The following is a 14,657-nucleotide window of genomic DNA, read 5'->3' on the forward strand; positions in this document are numbered from 1 at the left end:
TGGGCCCTACAACGAGTTAAATAGTTTTTATAACAATGCGCGTTCAGCACGGTAAAGTTTGACCAAGCTGATAAATAAGATGAAATGGCAGATTAAGAACCGGTGAATTTAAATTTAGCATACAGTCTAGATTTTTTATTCTTAAATCGGCTCAACTCTTTAATAAACCACGGCGGTTTATTCGAGTTTGGCGGATTATATAACGGAACACATTCAGTAAAAAATGAATTCATGGCACTGTAAAAAATATCCACGGCAACTGCCATGTCAGTGCCCGTGTATAGATCGGACCAATTGAACTTGTTTATAAAATTCAATTATTCAGCCGTTCAAAGTCCGTCTTCCGAAAACATAGGACTTTTTTGGCTGGACGGTCAGAAATATTCTGTACGCCAGACCCAATATCAAGAGTCACATCGAAAGTTGGATGATAAGGATCTTCGGGGTGCGTCAGAGGCGCCAACCTTGCTAAACTGACTCTCGTAGGATCAGAGACGAAGCAAAGATCGAGCAAGCGCTGTAAGGAATTTCGCACGTGGTTGACTTGAGACAGCGAAATGTCGAACATGCCAGCGGAGCTCAGAGTCTCCGGCTTTAACCAGGAATACAAGTTTGGAAGGTTACTACGTAAGCCTCTTGCATTCTGATAAGAAATAACTAGGGAGTAGGTTAGTTTTTTGGGTCGGGATTGGAAGACGTAGAAGGCGCAGTGGTATGATCAGGCCTGGGAAGAGTTATTCCTACAGGCCGCTTTTTCTTTTTCTTCGCCTCGAACTCCTTAACAACGATGTACTCTGGCCAGAAGTTGGTAGAGCAAATAGTGATAAAGAGTTCGTTAGGGACATTTATTTTATAATTCTTGGACGTTGATGCACTAAGTTCAGTACATTCAAGTGGCCCGTATGACACCAGGCACGTGCCTGTTAGGGTTAGGTGTTAGTAGGCGCGATGGAAAATATAGGACAGAATACGAGGAAAATTGAACTACCGGCGTGCTGCCAGATTGTTAGCTTGCATGCTTACTAAGTGTGTTAGTATTAAAGATTTTAATTTAGGAAGGGTATCTACGTTAGAGATTAGTGTGTACAAATCATTATAATTTGCACATAGCACTCTAAAAGGTTCATGCAGTTCAAAGGAGGTTCTACAGTGGCGCAACACTAATGGGATATAGGATCTAGTAGTTCTACATGGTACATGGAAATTAAGCTGACTCAACAAGTCAGCACTTTCCACATCACCATGTATAAGGTTAAAAATAAAGGTTATCCCTAGCATCGTTCTACGATTGGCTAAGGACGGCAAGTTTATTAATAGGAGTCTACTAGAGTAGGAAGGTAATCTTTGGTTTTCATCCCAATTTAAACCGCGTAGAGCGAAAAGTAAAAGTAAAAGTTAAAAGATGAAATATCCCTAGTAAGAAAATTTTAACTTTTCCACCTTAATCTTTATTTTATCGGCTCTGGTGTTGCCTTGTATAAAGGCGAGAACATCTTTCGATGTTTGTTCAGGGGAGAGCCGCGAGACAAAAATATGTCTCGTCGGTGGAATCGCTATAAGGGCTTTTGGCAAGGCAGATTGGTTATCTGCTATGCCATTGTCGGCCGGTAATCCGGGCCTAAAGCCCTGGGCAGATATATCGGCATACACGGGACTTTGGGGGGTCCATATTTGCGACCCCCCAGGGGACAAAACAGAAATCACCGGCGGTACGGTGATTTCCTAGCGCTCGATCTCAGCACTCTTAGAAATAAAGCTGTGGTCGAGGGCTGTGCCGAGGGAGGCCGCTGCTGAGAGCCCGTTGCAGGTAGATAATAGCAGTTTTTTTGCGCATAGGAGACTTATTTAATAGCATGAGGCTATTAAATTGGGTCCAGCGCCAAGGACATTTTAAGAGTTTTACGAAAACTCGTTAAAATGCTGTTAAAACCGTTTTTGCTTTGCAGCAACGACAGGCCTCGCAGCAGTAACGCAGGCCGATGTTTTTTTTTCTCATCGTCCACCGTCCGAGCTGCAACACCAATACGCTTGGCGTGCATGACGTTGTCGCACAGCAAGCAGCCGATTGTAAGGTCACTGACTTTTTGCAGGTTTTGGCGAAACAGACAATATTTCCGGACATTTTGAAGTCTTACCACTGTACTTGGACTTGAAAAAAATAAGGAAAAAAAAAAAACAACGGAGCAATGAAGATAAGAAATGAAGAGTCACAGCGAGAGCGAAAGCGAGAGAGTGGGAGAGCGGGGGAGATAAATAGAAAAAAACATTTAGCTGTTGCGACGGCGCAAACAAAAGCAAAACGAAGAAGGCACAAAAAGGAATGCAAAATATGCAAAAGCTAAAAATTTATTTATAACTAGCTGTACCCTGCCACGTTTCTCTGTGGCATATTGTGGTTAAGAGGGCACTTCTGAATACATCAATGTTCCGGCAAAATCATCTTCCTGGCATAAGGTGAAGAAGGCAGTCAGAGTTGTCGCTGGCGGATTCAGGACTCTTTCTTGCACATTTCTTTCTGTGAAATAGATACGTTGACCATTCTCCAAATAGACTGCCAAGTGAACTAAAGCTGGATAGCGTTCATGAATGGGAAACGAACAAATTCTCCATGCAACCTCGTTGCTGCTTATGTATCTTCCAGCCTGGTATTGAGATATTTCATCGACAACTCGTACTGCATTGCTGTCACCATTTTCTGCCTGAACACCAAAAACTGCCATATCGCTGCCTTTATTCACGTACTTGCAGATATATTTAATCGATTTCACGGAATTGCAATATTCTACGTTGATGTGCGCTTTGTATGATTTTGACAATAGTGGTGAACCACCCAACGATTGTCTACCTCAATATCACCAATTCTCATGTTTAAAGTTGCCGAAGTCCCTCCATCTTCAGTTGACCGTCTCCTATACAGAGGATATCCATCTTCCCCTGTTACGGTGTTGGCTGTAAATGCTCGAGGATATCGCTTGAAACACTTCCCGTCTACCATGCTTGGTGAACTTCGGTTGAGGGTACCACATGGGCCATGGATCATGTTCTTGATGACAACTGCATGCAAATCTGTATCAACCTCTGCCCGTGGAATCTCAGCGCATATCACATTGTCAATTTCGTCTGGAGTAATTTTATCATACAGCCAAATCAGTATGTGCGCATGCGGCAATCCTCTCTTCTGCCATTCTACTGAATACATCCAGCACCGCACAGATCCAAAAACTCCATGTTTCACAATGAAATCCATCAGTGACTTGAGCTTTTGTCTAAAAACACGGGCTGTGATGTCATGCCTATCCCTATATGATTGTCCAGGAAATAACAGCTGCACTATCTCGTCCCAAGCTGGATTGCATGTGAAGGTGATAAATAAGTCTGGACGGCCGTAGCAACGAACATATGCCTGGGCATCTTGAGCATATTCATGCATGTGGCGTGGACTACCTATGTATGAGGATGGCAAAATCGTGAGCTTTCCAACGTTGGTTGTATTACGGTCATTCATCACAGCATCCCGCAAATGGGTATATTCCTCGGACCGAAGTTTCTTCTGATTCAATCGGAGGAACAGCAAACGTTGTTTCAATTTTTGCATACATATCGACAATGTACTGATGAAACAACTGACGACATTTCAATATATGATTGCAATCGGTCCTCCGAACCATTAACCTGTATGAGTAAAAGTTCATCGCGCAGCCGCGTCTCTCGGATGGAGGCCCGTTCTTCGTCAGTCATATTCGCAATCTTACGTCTTTTTGCTTCTGTATTGCGAATACGACGACCCAATCTCGACTTCTTTGGTGGCATGACTTCGTTTCTTACTGAACCTGAACAAAAAATAAAATTTGTATCTCCAATTTCTTCTTTCAATATGTTTTTAATGTTTGACAGGAAATGCTTTGATTTGCTTGTAGAGGGCGCAGTAGTAGGGGCACGGGAAACGCTAAAAAAATAGATATATTCGCAACCGCAGATAAGCTATCAACATCAAAAGTAGTCAATAACCGAGCTGGAACCTCAACGCATGTTCTCTAAAAATTTGGGCATAAACGGTTCAGATCTTTTCAAGTTTCTTCTTTCAATATGTTTTGAATGTTTGACAGGAAATGCTTTGATTCAGCTGGCTGCCTGTAGATGGCGCAGCAGTAGGGGCACTTGGAAACGCAAAAAAAATAGATATATTCGCCACCGCAGATAAGCTATCAACATCAAAAGTAGTCAATAACCGAGCTGGAACCTCAACGCATGTTGTGTAAAAATTTGGGCTTAAACGGTTCAGAACTTTTCGAGTCTATGAAGGATGTAGACACGAACAGAGCATTTTTATATATATAGATTTTTGGAATTATATATAGCTCAATTTTCAAAAATAATACGAGTCATTTTTAAATCAACCATTTCATTTTTTTTGGTCTATTTGAATTATTAGTCATTAATTTCCCTATGTTTAGCACGTAAGCGGTAAGCGTAAAATGTCAAACCAAAATTCTACACGCTTACAAAACAACGGTTTCAAATTTTTAATGGGAATGTTAAGGAATTTAGGAACCGGGTAAAAGTCCCAATTGGTAAGTAAAATCAGTTAACTGGAACATGATCTCATTTATCCTTTTATATCGAAAGAAGAATCCTATAGTTGCTGGCTTTCTATCTCGATATTGGGTGCCCGACAAACATTTTGCTGTCCTTAGAGTTAAATTAATTAAATTATAAGCTCCTATGAAAATGTTTTTGTGTTCTTATAAATGGCTCAACATAAATACGTCTTATAGTGCAACGACTCTCGATCAAGGATATAGACTAGATTTTAAGCCGAAAACGCCAAATTTTTGAAATTTAATTAGGTTTTTAAAATTAGTTGCGATATGAAAATAAGATAATTAGTAAGTTGTTAGGAACATTATTTTAATTTGTGGGAAGTCTGATTTTCTGCATTTAAATGGTGTCGATTTATTTCTTAATAGATATATATTTAATATTTATACATTAATTTTAATAAAATATTATTTTATGGGCCATGTGGTGAATACTAGTATCGCCTTTAACACGTAGGTGGCGACACGAGATATGTGGTCAGTAATTGCGTTCCGCCGTAGTAGCGCTTCTTACATGTAGATGGCGTTTTGCATAATTATGAGGCGAATTTTTTTTCGGATGTCGGTAATGCAGTCCTAAGTATAGTAAGTAGTAGTAACGTTCCAAGCAGTGTTTTTGTTAAAATATTCCAACCTTATTTTCTAGGAGAAAATATTTAAAATTATCATGGTTTATTATGGTTCTGCATAAGCAGCTGCTCTTAAAAATAACTTAATAACTTACATTTTTTCCCAATAGTTATTGTAGAAATATTTATTTTTTTATTTCTTATTTCATGTCCTTTTATTCTATCATTGGCCTAGTGGAACAGATCTGTAGGAATATATTAAAATTATTATTTACTTATTTGTACACTGCATACTTAATTAAAAATTAAGCTACAGGATAAGTATCAGCCATAGTTGCTGAGGCTATCGGCTGCTTACAATTTCACATTATTCATGATCTTAACATTTTATGCTTAAATTGTGAAAGGCTGCGTTTTTTGTGTGCCTTATTTCGTTTTTTGTCATTTTTCGCTGCCTCATTGACGAAATCGTTGCCTGGGATACCTGTGTATATGGCTTGGTACCCATAGAATTTTTACTTTTGGGAATTGGTTGTTAATAAATCCACGTGTTTTTTATAGTTTCAACAGTCGCTAGTGAATCTGTGCAGATACATATTTTTCCTCTAGTCAGTTCAGGCTAATTTCAATAGCTTTGAGAATGGCTGTTGCTTCGGCTGCGTACACTGAAGAGTAGTCAGGGAGAACTCCCATACATAATACTGAGGATTCAGTAGTTACCGCATATCAAATTATTTCATTAGACTTCGAGTCATCTGTGTAGAAGAAGGAGCAGTTGTTAAGGCTTGATTTCCTGAAATTCTTTTAGAAATATTTTCTTTGGAGTTTTCCCCTTTGGTATGCCATGGAGGTTTAGATTTGGGTAGTTTTTTTATGAGATCAATTGTAGGCGTAGGCTTCCGCAGATGTTTATGCTTTCTTAAATTACAGAATATCTATATTTTGAGGTGATTTTCTTTGTTATTTATCTTAATTATAGGCATAATGTGTGAAGCAGTTTGACTTTATTCTGGAGATAAGACGTTTGCCTCCACGAACAAATGATAAGTCGGTGTTGTGGAAAATGCTCCTTGAGCGAAACGTAGTACCGAGTTTGATCGGCCTCCAAGTCGATTTTGGGGCTTTGTCGTATGTAGGTGAAGCATATTCTATTTTTGCTATGCAAAGGCATTTCACAATTTGGACTAGAGTGTATGGGTGACTGCTGAACTTATAACTTGACAGACACTTGATAACGTTTAACGACTTGGACAATGCGTTTTTTAGTTTTGCGGTATGAGAGCTCCAGTTATACTTTGAGTTTATGGATAATACTTTGATCTCTTTTGGTGTTTCGATTTCGAATGAACTGATCTCTATTTTGGCATTTCCGTTTCCTACATAAATGTATGTATATGATTACATTTGCTTACGGATAATGACGCGCCAGACAGTGCACACCAATTGCTGATCTCTGTGAACAAAGCATCTAGGTTGTATCTTTCGTTTTTACTTCTTTTCTGGTCTATAGTTATATTGAATCATCTGCATACGCTGTAAGACTTAGGTTTATGTTTTACAATTATATCCGCTACGCTGTTAAATGCTATAAGGAATAGAGTTACTTCTCCCCAGCTTTCGGCGAAGATTCCGGCCCCTACCCCGCAGCTCATCCTTAAGCCGTCGGTGTAGAGTGATACCTCATCAGGCTCTGGTACCCTCCCTCTGCTCCATTCTTCTCTTGTTGGATATATCGTGGTGTAAGTGTCCCAGATACTTTGCATGTAGCGATAGTCCTAGCTCCATACCTTCTATCTGAGGTTTATTATAGTTGGGGATCTATGTTCTTCTTGTGAAGAACATAAGTTCCGTTTTACCTAGGTTAATGCCCAATCCACAGGCTTTTGCCCATGCCTTGAGTTTGGTAGTGCCCCTGTCATCAGTTTGCTAATGATGTCGGAGAAATGTCCTAAAGTCAGTAGGTCTATGTGGTCTGCGCCTCTCTTCACCAATTTTGTGCGATGAATCCCACTCAGTTCGGCTGTTATCCGTGTGCTCGTTAGCATTGCGCTGATCCAGGTTTTGTTGCGTTCCACTTCATGTAGTGCGGTCTCTATGAATCTGCCTCTCCTGTATGCGTATACCTAGGATCCGTTCCAGTGTTTTCATGAGGAATAAGGTCTGGCTAATCCGCCAGTAATCCTTGGCTTGGATGTGTCCTCTTCTTCCTGGCTTGGGTATGCAAACTACTCTTGCTTCCTTCCACGGGTGGTATGCTTGAAAGATTGCTTGTAGCCACCCACCTACGCACGTTTTTGTTTTTTGTAGTATTGCTGGTATAATTTCGTCCGGATCCGAACTTTTGAACTTGTCAAAGGAGTTAGTCGCCCAATGAATCCTTTCCATTGTGACTATCTATTCCACTCGTATTTGTTTGACTGCTTTTTGCCTTTCCGTTGTTCCAGATTCACCCATCTGGTTTTCTGGGAAGTGTGTGTCCAGTAGAGTTTTCTGTGACTCTTCTGCTGACGTCGTTCCTGTACCGTCAGGCCTTTTTATAAGTGTAGGCCTAATTCGCCCTCTTGCTAGTAACTTGCTCAGCCTAGCCGTGTATTTTTATTCCTTCTAGCAATTCGCAATAGTTGCTCCAAGAGTGTTTCTTGGCTGCGTATTTTGTTTCTTGGCTGCGTATTTTGCTTTTCGCCAATCCTAGGCTTCGTAGCTTATATTGAAGGCCTTCCTAACCTTTTTCCTGATTACGCTTAGCTCCTTGTTCCACAATTGTGGGTATGTCTTGGTTGGTTGCCAGAGATTTGACGGTCCCTAGACCATGGCTCTTGTATCAGGCCGATTTCCTCGGAGAAGGACTGCAAGATTTGCTGAAGCGTGCGAGCTAGCCAGAATGAACCGGGTCTTGCTGGCCTGCGCCTTCCTTTGTTGATGGGTGGACGACTTTGGCTGGTCGTCTACCCCTCTCACCTTGACGTGGCTCGTGGTGTTTTTTGTTTGCCCACCGTCTCGTCATTCGAGCGTTGTTCGGCGAGGCGAGCTCGAGCGCGGCGGGCGCGTGGTGTTTGGGGCCTTTAAGATAGTCGGCTCCGGCCCAGAGCCACGGCAAGGCCACTTCCGACCCAGGGTTACCTGGCCCTGGGAAGGCTCCGTTCGAAGACAGCTGGATTCACCCCTCAGCGCGAACCTTCTAGGCGCAGGCGAGATTGATCACTAGGAATTAATACAATATAATTTATATAAATTTATGTCAAAAAAACATATTAACAATTCTAGTTCTACATTCACAGTTTTGCGTTTTCCTCTATATCAACGACCGTTTGTACCACAGCTATATGATATAGTAAGGATCTACTCAGACAGCCAAGCGGCGATCATCTACATCTACACAAGTGACCAAATGTAAAGAAATGACCAAATGACAAAGGAATTGTCAAGGAAACTCGAGCACAGAAGATCGAAGCTATGCTGGCCTAATTACAACGGGAGACGGACCGGCGAGATGATCTCTAAGAGTAAAAACGATATCAGAAGGATAACGGCAACTATCACCGGTCGCTGGCCGAAAGGCACGCACGCCTGCAAGATGGGCCTAGCCTACAACACACTGTAGAAGGTGCAAGGAACCGGGAGAGCAGGAGACACCAGAGCACTTACTGTGTCACTGCCCAGCGCTCAACCAAATCAGGGCGCATCACTTCGGAGCCCACCAGCTCGGCTCACTAGGGGAAGTGGGGAGACAGTCAGTAACTGCAATCCCAACCCTCCTGAATGATTCGGGCTGGTACTGAAGATGAGGCGTCGATTGCTACCTACGAGGGTGTGGATCAAAACGGAGCTCAGCTCTAATTGGAGGATACCAGGGTAGCCTCACCACTTTAACCTAACGTATCCATTACATAGTAGTCCGATTTTCATAAACTTAAAAACCGTAATTCTAGAATAATATAAAATGGCTATATCTCATATATATGAAAATCTGTTGATATAGTCGTCCGATCCAGACAGTTCCGACATATAAGAGACTAACTACAATGTTTCATTCAGATAGCTTCAATACTGAGGGATTAGTTTGGGTAGAAATAGACTGACGGACGGACATAGCTAGTTCGACTCGGCTGTTGATCCTGATCAAGAATATATCTACTTTATATGGTCGGAAATGTCTCCAGTGTGCGATGCAAACTTCTGTCTGAAATTAAAATAACCTGCAAGAGTATAATTAAGGAAACATTTTTTCTGTAACAAAACAATTTGTTCTAATTGAGATTTGTTTTTGTTAATAAATACCAATTTATTAACAATTATTAAATAACAATTTATTAAAAATATTTGGCTTCAGGGCACATCGTCTCTCTGATATAATCAATCCGGCGTTCCGGCTTTGCCGGTACGTACATATTTTTTTTGCATTTAAAGTCCGAACAGGGAAATTTTTGAATACGCCTTATGGCTTTTTCATATTCTCGAAATATATCTAAGAAAAATTGTTGGGCATCTTTTGGTATATTTGCTAGTACATTTGGCCACATTTATCCTACAGTTAAAAAATAGATCAGCTATGTTTCAAGTTGAATATGCCTTGCATATTCGCAAATGGTCGCGTTATCTGTGGTCGGTGACACAAAGTTAATACACAAGCAAGGTTTTTTTTGATGTGCATATCATAGCTGATTACTATAATATTCTTTAAACCATTTTTGTTTAGAGACAGCCAACTTAAAACATTGGAATTATGCCTAAAGTTACCAATTGCATGTTTTTATATTGGTTGTCCATTACATAAAAGTATAATTCGTCAAAAATGATAAAAATGGAATATTTGCCAATTTGCAAAGTCGGATAAATTGCTATAAATAGCTAAAAAGCACAAATTTAATTCATCCATTTGTTGTGGTTTTTTGTCTATTTAATACATAGGACGCATCGTTCATTTCCTTAAACTTCGTGGTCTTAGTGAGGTGTTTCTCCCAGTCAATATTTAAAGTATTTTCCTGTGCGAAATATAATATATAAGGAATGGTATTTTAACTACTTTTTTTCCTATAGTGTGTAAACAAAAGACTTAAGCAACGAACTTATCAGCTTTTTAGCTGCTTGTAGCATTATTATGTAATGATGAAAACAAATATGGGATGAGATGACATTGTAATAATACTGAAATTATATTTAAACGCTCATTTAGTAATAAATAATAATGATAATAATAATAATAATAATAATAATAATAATAATAATATATTTTTTTTTTTTTTGGGTTGAGGAGGGGGAATGCCTAACGCATCTTCCCTATTGCCGTCGCAAAAAAAGGTATGTGGGGCTCGCACCCACTAAACCCCCCCCCCTCGCATTTGGCCGTGTTCCCACCTCGGAACAGCTTTCGCATTACTTCAAGGTGGCGCCAATTCAGCGCAATGCGCTCTCATCTTCTTTCTGCGTCCAGATTACCCAGTTAATTCGTCCAGATCTTGCTTCTTAGATCTGAGAATGTTCTGCACGAATCCTGCGATGTGTTTCCACGTGTCTTCGCTGCCTATCATCTTCGTGACAATATTTTCTGGGTTTATTGCCCCAACAGCTTGTTCCAGGAAGTTCCGCGCAGGTCCGAATTTCTTACAGTGGAAAATGGTGTGTTCAGCACTGTCCATCTCCGCATCTCCATATACGCATCTGGCGTTGGTTCTTTTCCTTATAGAGTGCAGAAAGGCGGCAAAGTAGTCATGGCCTGTCAGCATCTGCGTGACGTAGTAATCCACATCTCCGTGTTTCCTTCCGTACCAAGCTACCAGGTTTGGTAACAGTCTAGCTGTCCATCTTCCCCTTGCTTCGGCTGCCCATTTTTCCTGCCATTGTTGGAGAATTACTTCTCTGGTCCGCTCAATAAAGCCTCTTCTCGTCTCTCCTTCCTGTCTCCTCATATATATTTGTTTTCGTGCTTTGGCCAATAGGTCGAATGGTATGGCGCCTGCAATTACTAGTACAACAGGGCCGGATACCGTTCGATATGTACTCGCGATTCGTAGAGCCATGGTTCTTTGTACCTCAAGTAGAGGTTTTGACCTGCAGGTTGTCTTAAGGGTGCCTGCCCAGACCTCACACCCGTACAGCATGATTGCGTGATTTATCTCCATTAAGAGTTTCCGCCTTGATTGTAAGGGGCCGCCCACGTTTGCCATGAGTCTGCTAAGCGCCTTTGTAGTCTCGGTCGCCCGCTTCTTCGTCTCTTGTATGTGTGCATTGAATGTCAATTTTGAGTCCAGTCTAACTCCTAGGTACTTTATAACCTTCTGCGTCCTTATTAAAGTCTCTCCAACTCTCATGTCTATTTCTAGAGGGATCCTTTTTCTGCTGACTAAAAGTAGCTCTGTTTTTTCGTCCGCCAGTTTCAGGTCGTGTGAGTTCAGCCAGCTTTTTACGCATGTCATTACTTGCGTCAACATACGTTGTGCGTACTCGGTATTTCGAGCTGTAATGACTGCGACTATGTCGTCCGCGTACCCCACAATAGTCGTGCCCTCAGGGATGTCTAGGTGAAAAATTTCATCGTAGCTGATGTTCCAAAGCTCCGGTCCAAGTATTGATCCTTGTGCCGCTCCTGAAGTTATCTCTATACATTTCTCTCCTGCTTTTGTTTGGTACAGTAGTCGTCGGTTCTCAAGATAGCTCTGTATTATCCGCATCAGGTATCCTGAGATTTGGAATCGTCTTTTCAAGGCATCAATTATGTTGTTCCATTTAACGCTGTTGAATGCGTTTTTAACATCCAGTGTTGCTAGGAGAACTACCGGCCTCGAGAAATGGTTGCCTTGTTGGCTGCTGAGCGCTTGGTTGACGACTTCTTGGATTGCTCCAATGGTCGACCTGCCTGGCCTAAAGCCATACTGCATCGGTGAAAGACCCCCACCTCTTTCGATCGCTGCTGATAGGCGTAGCTTAATCATTTTCTCTAGTAGCTTCCCGGTAGTGTCAAGCATACATAGTGGTCGATAAGCTGATGGGGTTAGGGGATCTCCTTTGCCCTTACTTATGAGAACTAATCGTTGCCTCTTCCAGATGTCGGGGAATTTCCCGCTGGTAATGCAATCGTTATACATATCCAGCAGGATTTGGGGTCTGCTCTCCGCGATCACTTTGAGGACCTCTGCTGGGATGTTGTCGGGCCCTGGAGCCTTCTTCTCTTTTAAGGTTTTTGCCGCTTTCAGTAGCTCGTCCACTGTGAAGAGTTCAATCTGTTCTGCTATTGGTGGAGAAGTTCTCGCTTTACTGTTTGTATGAGTGGGGAATAACGTTTTGACTATATGGTCCATTTGTTCTTCCTCCAGTTCTGGTGTTGTGCTTCTTGTTCTCAGCTTCTTCATCACGATTTTATACCCTAGCCCCCATGGGTCAGAGTTGACGTCGTTGCAAAGGCGTTGCCATTTTTCCGTTTTGCTCTTCCGGATGGCAGCATTTAAGTCCTTCTTGGATTTCTTAAATTCGTCATTAAGTTCTGTAAGAATCCCCCTTCCTCTAGCCCTCGTGAGACGGCGTCTGTTTTTAATACACGCTTCTCTAAGAGCTTTTGTCTCTTCTGTCCACCAATACGCTTCTTGTCCTTGTCTTCGAGGATTGCCCTTTTTTGGCATTGCAGCGTTGCAGGCCTGTTTTATGATTGCCAGGTTGTTGCTAACTGCGTTATTACCGCTCTGTCGGTTCTGCCTTGCGTCAATTTCTTGTATCAGCCTTGCCTTGTCTAGTCGGTTAACGTTCCATCCTTTTCTCGTTGGTCTCACTGTAGTCACTTCGTTTTCTGCTATGTTAAACGTTATATAGTTATGGTCGCTTCCGTTGTAGGTGTCGAGGATTTTCCAATCGGAGATCTTGTGCGCACAGTTTTCTGTCACTAGGGTTATGTCGGGGATTGTGCCCTCGTTCCCCACTCGATGGAATGTCGGTATTGCTCCTACATTTTCTGATAGCATTCCGATACTTGCTGCCATATTTAGGACTCTACGGCCTCGAGAGTCAGTTGATGCCATGCCCCATTCTTGAGCCCTTGAGTTAAAGTCTCCTGCTATTATAAGGTTTCCTCCTATTCGCCTGGCGTTGTCTTCAATACATTCAAGTTTCGTCTGGAAAGTCTGAATGTCGTCACTTGGGGTCAAATAGCAGCTGAATATTGTCCAGTTTCTTATTTGTGTTAGGACATGGCATCTTCCTTTTTTGTCGCCCCTGTGTGAAAGAGTGGTAAGGTCGGGGATCCAAATCGCCGCCGTCTTTGTGTCGTCTTCTAGCCAGACGCCTTCGTCCCGTTTCTTATATTGTTCGCTTATGATAACAACGTCAATTTTGTTTTCCAGCACAATTTGGTGCAGCAGGTCATTTGCCGTTCTGCTTCTATGCATATTTGCTTGCAGAACCTTCATGGCTTTCCTTTCCTGGCCACACTGGGGCAATGCGCCGTCCCAGGGAGGTGTCCGACGTCGCTCCTGTTCTCTGATGTACAGATACAGCATCTCGGAGCTTTAGTGCAGGTCTTCATTTTATGACCACTTTCACCACATCTAATGCAGAGGTCTCTCCTATCCGGTCCTTTGCAATCCTTTTGCAAATGTCCCACCCCGCAACATTTGATAATAATAATAATAATAATAATAATAATAATAACAATAATAATAATAATAATAATAATCATAATAATAATAATAATAATAATAATAATAATAATAATAATAATAATAATAATAATAATAATAATAATAATAATAATAAATTAATTAATTAATATTTAAATACTCTTTTTTTTATAAAATATATGTATAAATAATATTGTGCAATTTTACCCTATTCCAAATTGTTTATTTATTTATTATTTTTCTTTTTTTTCAGGTTAGGGAATCGTATTTGTTACTTTAATAATACTAAAACAATAGTGTGGGGAGAATTAGTACAATATGAATTATATATATTTCTTTTAAAAAAAAAATATAAATATTTCCTATGTTTATAGCTGTCACCTTTATTTAATTTACAAATGCACATTTATAGTTTTACATTCACAGTTTTGCATTTTCCTCTTTGTCAAAGGATATATATAAAATTAAATTCGAAATTCTATAATAACTAAAAAGAGCTATATCTAAAATTTAATGAAAATCTGGTGAAAACTGAAAAAGTTGTAATTTTTAATTTGATTAATTTCTCAAACGTCCCTATGGCAGCTATATGATATAGTAGTCAGATTTTCATAAAATTTTAAACAAAATTCGAGAATAATACAAAACATATCATACATATACATATATATACCTTTCATACATATATATATTTCATCGAAATCTGTTGAAAACTGAAAAAGTTATAATTTTTAATTGTATCAATTTTTCGATCGTTCTTATGGCAGCTATATGATATAGAAGTCAGATTTTCATAAAATTTTACACAACATTTTATAATGATATAAAATGGCTATATCTTAAATTTATCAAATCTGTTGAGAACTGAAAATGTTATAATTTGGTTT

The sequence above is a fragment of the Drosophila serrata genome, unplaced genomic scaffold (assembly GCF_035046125.1).
Source record: "Drosophila serrata isolate PLE 108 unplaced genomic scaffold, ASM3504612v1 contig_245, whole genome shotgun sequence".
Classification (NCBI taxonomy): Eukaryota; Metazoa; Arthropoda; class Insecta; order Diptera; family Drosophilidae; genus Drosophila; species Drosophila serrata.